The sequence below is a fragment of the Odocoileus virginianus genome, unplaced genomic scaffold, assembly GCF_023699985.2.
Source record: "Odocoileus virginianus isolate 20LAN1187 ecotype Illinois unplaced genomic scaffold, Ovbor_1.2 Unplaced_Contig_36, whole genome shotgun sequence".
Taxonomy (NCBI): domain Eukaryota; kingdom Metazoa; phylum Chordata; class Mammalia; order Artiodactyla; family Cervidae; genus Odocoileus; species Odocoileus virginianus.
The window spans coordinates 584,042-590,760 of NW_027224353.1; positions in this window are offsets into that span (position 1 = coordinate 584,042).

The following is a 6,719-nucleotide window of genomic DNA, read 5'->3' on the forward strand; positions in this document are numbered from 1 at the left end:
CTTCAGTTGGTGCTCACAAATGACACTGAGAGCCAGGCAGGCTACCAGAGGATTTCCTGGAGAGCTGGAGGCTTCCTGGAAGGAAGCTGCAGAAGAAGCACATGCCTCCATTCCATCGTTTCCCCCTGGAAGGAACACCTTGCCCACAGCGACAAGAGTAGTCAACGTCCAGGTCTTAATCAAGATGCCACGTGGGATGGTAGGGTAAGAAACCAGCTTAGACCTAGGCTGACACAGTCTTTTAAAAGGACTGGAAAATCCTTGTGACAGAAGACCCATAAAAGATTCAGGCAAGAACTGTTTGCCATGGGAAACAGGATGGAAATCACTGAGAAAGCCCATTCCCTACCCAGAGAGATAAGGCATGCTAAATAATGAGACTGAATGAATACAATAGAGAAAGCCCTCTAGAACGAAAAAGTTTATAAATGCTAATCTAAGTATATCAATAATTGCAGGAAACATAAATAATGTAAACATACAAACTAAAATACAAAGTTTGGTATACTGGATTAAAAAAAAAATAACAAAGACTGATTATATGCTGTCTATAGGAAATTCACATAAATATAATAAAGATACAAACTAAAGGTGTAGACTTTAACATTTCTGTTTCAATCAATAGAAGCAATAAAATCAGTAGCAATTTGGAAGATACAAACAAAACTATCAACCAATTAGAGCTAACATATTTATACAACTCCTCACCAAAAAGCAAAATAATACACTTTGTTTTTAAGTAGGCATAGGACATTAATAAAGATAGGTCATGGTCAAGTAACTGAAATCATATAAAGTATGTTTTGTGGTCACAATGAAATTATATTAAGAATCAATGACAGGACAGAAAAATACTCGGAATATTCCTAAATATATAGAATCAAATATCACTCTTACAACTTACACATCAAAAAAGAAAGTACCAAATGGAAATTAAAAAATATTTTATACTTGTTGAAGATGAAACCACAACATATAAAATTTTATGTGATGCAAACAGTACTATATAGAAAGGAATTGAATAAAAAAGAGGAAATATTATTATAAAGGAATGATCTAAGCCTTCATGTAATACCTAAAGGGAAAATAGAGGATATTAAACCTAATGAAAAAGAATAAAGAAAATAATAAGACAAAAGCAGAAATGAAAATATAAATATAATAGAGGAAATCAACAAAACCAATAGGAGGTTGCTTGAAAAGAACAATATAGCTGATAAACCAAGCCAGAATGGCCAAGGGGCGGAAAAAAGTGAAAAGCATAAATTCAACATAGATGATATCATAACACATCTTACAGACATTAAAGTGATGACAAGGATGTATTAGACTTATGTCATCCTATATCTGTTCAATAAATTGAATTCATAATTGAAAACTTTCCAGAAACACCAGTCTTTTCAGGCCAAGGTATCTTTGATGGAGATTTCTACAAATCCACAGAAGAAATAATACCAATTCTATTCAAACATTTTCATAAAGTAAAAGTGCATCTAAAACTTCCTATTTCTTTTATAAGGCTTGCATTTGTCTGATATAAAAATTAAACACAGACATTACAACATAAGTAAACTGAAGGCCACTATCACTAATGAAAACAGAAACAAAATTGTCAGCAAAATATTAGTGAATCAAATCTAGCAATATATTAAAAGAAATATAAAAATATTATCATGAACAATGGGTTTTATCTGGGGCTGATTCAACATTTAAAAATTAGCATGACTCAGTAAGACAGAAACAGGAGGTCAGGCAGGAACATGCATGTTAGGACTGCACATTAAGTTTTCATAACATAGGGGTCACCAAACAAAATGTTCAACTAAAGTCACTTATGCCTGAGTCTCAAATAAAAACCCCAAATCTAATATGCTGAATATTAGTAAAGGTGCATATAAAGAAAATTTGGCCCTAATATACATATTTGAAAAATTCTTACATTATTTCACATACTTTCATTGAGAAGTTGGAAGAGGAGGCACATACATAGTCATTTGATTCTCTTATTATTTTTACTAAATTTGAATTTTAGTTTTAATGATTTAATGCTCTTACTTCAACTTTTACTTCAATTTTTTTCCCATATCAAGAATTTGTAGCAACCTTCTATTAAGCTATCATTTTATCACAAACTGTATGACTAACATTCTAGAAGCATACCTAGTCATTTAATTAAGGAAGCAAGAAAAAGAGGAAGTTGAATGTCTGAAGAGCACTTAGTAACATTTAGTTCATACCATAATATTGTAGATTATTAAAGAAAATGTAAAGAATTTGAGACAGATGCCTTGGTCCAAAGTTGGCCACTGTCTGGTTGGCAGTGTAACTTAGTTGCATTGACTATAGACCCACTGCTACTCTCTAAAAGCAAATCAGAATATATGACAACTGCTTAGATGAGTATGTTGACAAAACACAGAAACATTTGTAGGCAAGGCTATGTTTTTTCCTGTAGTCATGTATGGATGTGAGAGTTGGACCATAAAGGAACTGAGAGCCAAAGAACTGATGCTTTCAAACTGTGGTGCTGGAGAAGACTCTTGAGAGTCCCTTGGACTGCAAGGAGATCAAACCAGTCCATCCTAAAGGAAATCAGTCCTGAATATTCATTGGAAGGACTGATGCTGAAGCTGAAGCTGAAGCTCCAGTACTTTGGCCACCTGATACAAAGAACTGACTCACTGGAAAAGACCTTGATGCTGGGAAAGACTGAAGGCAGGAGAAGGGGATGACAAGAGATGAGATGGTTGGATGGCATCACCTGACTCGATGTACATGAGTTTGAGTAAGCTCCTGTGAGTTGGTGACTGACAGGGAAGCCTGGGTGCTATAGTCCATGTGGTTGCAAAATGTTGGACATGACTGAGTGGCTGAACTGAACTGAAGTGGTAAAGAACCCCCCTGCCAGTGTAGCTGATAAAAGAGATATGGGTTTGATCCCTGGGTCAGGAAGATCCCCTGGAGGAGGGCACTGCAACCCACTCCAGTATTTTTGCCTGGAGAATCCTATCAACAGAGGAACCTGGCAGACTATAGTCCTTCCAGTTGCATAGAATCAGACAAGACTGAAGCAACTTAGCATGAGTGCATATATCTAAAAACTTTTTTTTTTTTTTAAGTTGGAACATATTGAGAAAGGCTATGCATGATATTTTCTGTGTTTTTTTTTTTTTTTTGGTATGTGTATGCTTTCTTAATAAAAGAATCATTTGTTAGCAAAGAGGAATAATCCAGGGCTAAAAATTATAAGCAATTATGATTTCCTTTAATGGTATGTATGAATAAAGTTAATTTAAAAAATTTGTCTTTCCCAGAACCCCAAAGTCAGGAAGTGTACTTATTTTTTTTTAACAAAAATTCTTTCTTAACAACAACAAAAGAAAAAGAGAGAGAGAGAGAGAGAAATAAAATTTTCCTTACAGAAGAACTAATTAACATAAAGTAGGTCTCAGAGACTACTGGCATTGCATGAAGTATAGGCAACTTGGAAAAACTAATTAGGATTTGTTATTTAAACAGCACTGACTACAATAGCCTTTGAATAAATGCATTTTTGGAAACTTTTCCTTTTATGTGAATAACTTATGGATAAGCTCATTTGTCCATGTCACTAATTTTTGAGTCCTTCAACATTAAATGCTATAAGTTAAATACTTAGCTATTTGAAGTTTTAAAACAAAATGTGTTTTTCATATAATTAGTTAAAATATATTCACATTTTAATTTCTAATAAAGAAATTAATCAGGTCAGAGTGAAAGAGTGCTTTGATTTAAACTTGGATAAACTTTCTTTTCCCACTTATTTTTGTTAGTTTGGATAAGCTTTTATAACTCATTTTGTGGCTTTTATTTTTAATTAGAGCCATATTACAACAGAAAATTAGGTGAGAAATAATAATTATAAAAATATACAATTTTGCAGAATATGAACATAAAATTTAGTAAGATTTGGTTATGAAATCCTGCTTAAACTCTTACCAGGAGAGAGTGAAGGACAGGGGAGCCTGGCATGCTATAGTCCATGGGGTCCCAAAGAGTCAGACATAACTAAGGGACTGAACAACAACAACTCTTACCACTAGTGGAACAGTAAATTAAAATACTCCCAAATTGACTTTTATATGCCAAATAATTGATTCCCCTATGTCTATTTTTATGTTTTGTTTGAGTTTTAACTCATATTTAGTAAATTGCACTCATTTCAACTGTACAGTTTAGCAAACTTAACAAGTGTTCTTACCTGTGTAATTTCCACATAGTCTATTTCTTGAATCTTTCCTTCTTCTCTTATGCCCCTTTGCATTCAACGCCTTTCCAACATCTTAACTCTTGGAAGCCACTTATATGGTCTCACTAGATTTGATTGTTCTAGAATTTTATGTAAGAATCATGTGAAAAGAAGTATCATGGACCCTGACTTCTTCCACTTTGCATAGTGCTTTTGAAATTCATCCACGTTATTGTTCATATAGCTAATTTGTTCCTTTAATTACTGCTGAGGAGTATTCCATTGTAGGCTAAACCAAAATGTGTTTACTCATTCATGAGTTAACAGACATTTGAGTGTGTCTTTTAGAAAGTTATTATGAAAATTTATGTTCAAGTCTTATGTAAACATGAATGAAATTTAAAAAGCTTCAGTTCTTATAAATCTTGTGAGCAAGTCTTTTTGCATTGCTATCATTTTCTAAAAGTATGTGATAGCTTTTATTATTTTTCCCCTTATAGTAAGTTTACATGGAATTGAAACTCAATCTTTAACTGATTTTTCGGTGAACTGTTCCTAAGCTGAACCTGGTATGCTTCAAAATGAATTTTCTAATGACACAGAACTCCAGATTTTGTTGTTTTGTTTTTGCCATAGTGTTCACAAGTAGAGTGGCTTTGGTCTGTCAAATTTCCTTGCCCAACTTCCCTCCTCCACTTTTCTCTGGATCTTTCCCTTCCCTTGTCCCTTTTTTGCTCTCTAAATTTCTTAGTTTTGTGCCACTTCAAGTAGTTTCTTTTCAGTGAGTATCCTAAAAGAATTTCTTATCCTAAAAGACATGGTTAGCTGATCAGTTTTGAGAGTTTCTTGCAGTTGTACAGATCACATCACGGAGAACTAGGACTTTCACATGCCATATTGGTTTTTCTCTGCAAATAAAATATTAACATGAACTTCCTGTATCTGTTTGCCTTTATCTGGCTTTGAATTTTGTGGGGAAATTCCATTGCAAATAGTATTCATAGGTTTTCATATTGTGGATATATAACTGCTCTCTAGTTTTTTGTCAGGATTTAGAAAACTCTGCTGTGCTCTCCATCTGCCCAGAATCTCCTTGTTATTTTTAAACGCTTTCAGCTAGTTGACTCAGAAAGTGCTTTAGTCACTAGTTTTAGTTCCCAAAGTCAATTTTTAATGGGACTCCTAAGATGAATGTGATTAGCTATGGCCATTCTCCCAGTAAATCATTAATGTTGAGACAGGTTTCTTCTCTTTGATGACTTGTGTCAATGTCAACTTTAATAGGCACAAAGTAACAACAGTTCTTCAATGTTTTCAAAGAGTCATACTTAATTGGGACATATATGAAATATATGGGACATATATATGGGGCATACATGGGACATAAATATATTGGGACATATATAAAATATAAAGTTCCTCATTTCTGTTGTTTAAAACTCTTATTAGCCACACTTTTTAGCTTTTAAGCATATTCCTTCATATTTGAGAATAAAGCCAGTGTTCAAACAAGCAGAAAGAAAATGAGTGTAAAATTCAAACTATACTTAATAAATTCAAAAAAATCTATAGAAGTTAATTTCAGCATGTTTGGATAGGAAAACTATTTACAGAGTGGGCATATACTTAGTTTTACTATAAATAAAGGCTTGTTTTAAGTATTTATTATGGGACTTAGTTTTGTTACCAAAATGAAAGTTCAGAATACACAGTGAGGCCAAACAGTATCAAAATGCCAGAGCTTGGAGCAGAGGAACATTTACTGAGGGCCGTGCAAGGAGAGGGGTGGTTCATGAATTTAAAGCATCAAACTCTCAGCAAAGCCCTTTTGAGGAGAGAGGAAGGAGGGCCATGAGGAGTGGTTGTAAACATCTCGGTGTCAGATCCCTCTTTCTGGAAGTCAGGTCATGATCAGGTAACATGTTCCTGTAAATCTCTATCTAACAAGTGTTATTCTCTGTCCTGACAAGAATGGGCATGTCCCAGGGCACCACTTTCCCCTCCAAGGCCTGGTACTGCTGAGAGGAGGCAGAGCTCAGCTGGCTGCACCCTCAGGGCCAGGTACTCAGACCCTGTTCATCTGTTGTCGCTGAGGGAGCCGGGCGCCCAGCCCAGCTGGCCCTCAGGTTTCTCAGGCTGCCCATATGCGGGGTGGTGTGAGGAGTTGGGGGCTGGTAGGGGGCAAGTCCCCCAGAAAGCATCCCAGACCGATGGCTGCTGCCATGAGGTGGCAGAGGTGGGGATGGGGGAGTCACCGCTGCCTCAAGGCCAGTGGGTGGCCTTGATGAGGGCTTTAGAGACTAGCAGGACACAGTCTCCCACCTGTAACGTGGGCCCCCAGCTCACCCACTTGCCCAAGGCTGGATGAACTGGAGGGCCCAGGGAGAAGGTCAGGATCCACCTTGTACCTCACTCTCCTCTGCCTGGCCATCATTGGCCACTGACTGATTGGGACCTCTAGCTGTGGCTAACTGACAGTTGCTCACTTGAG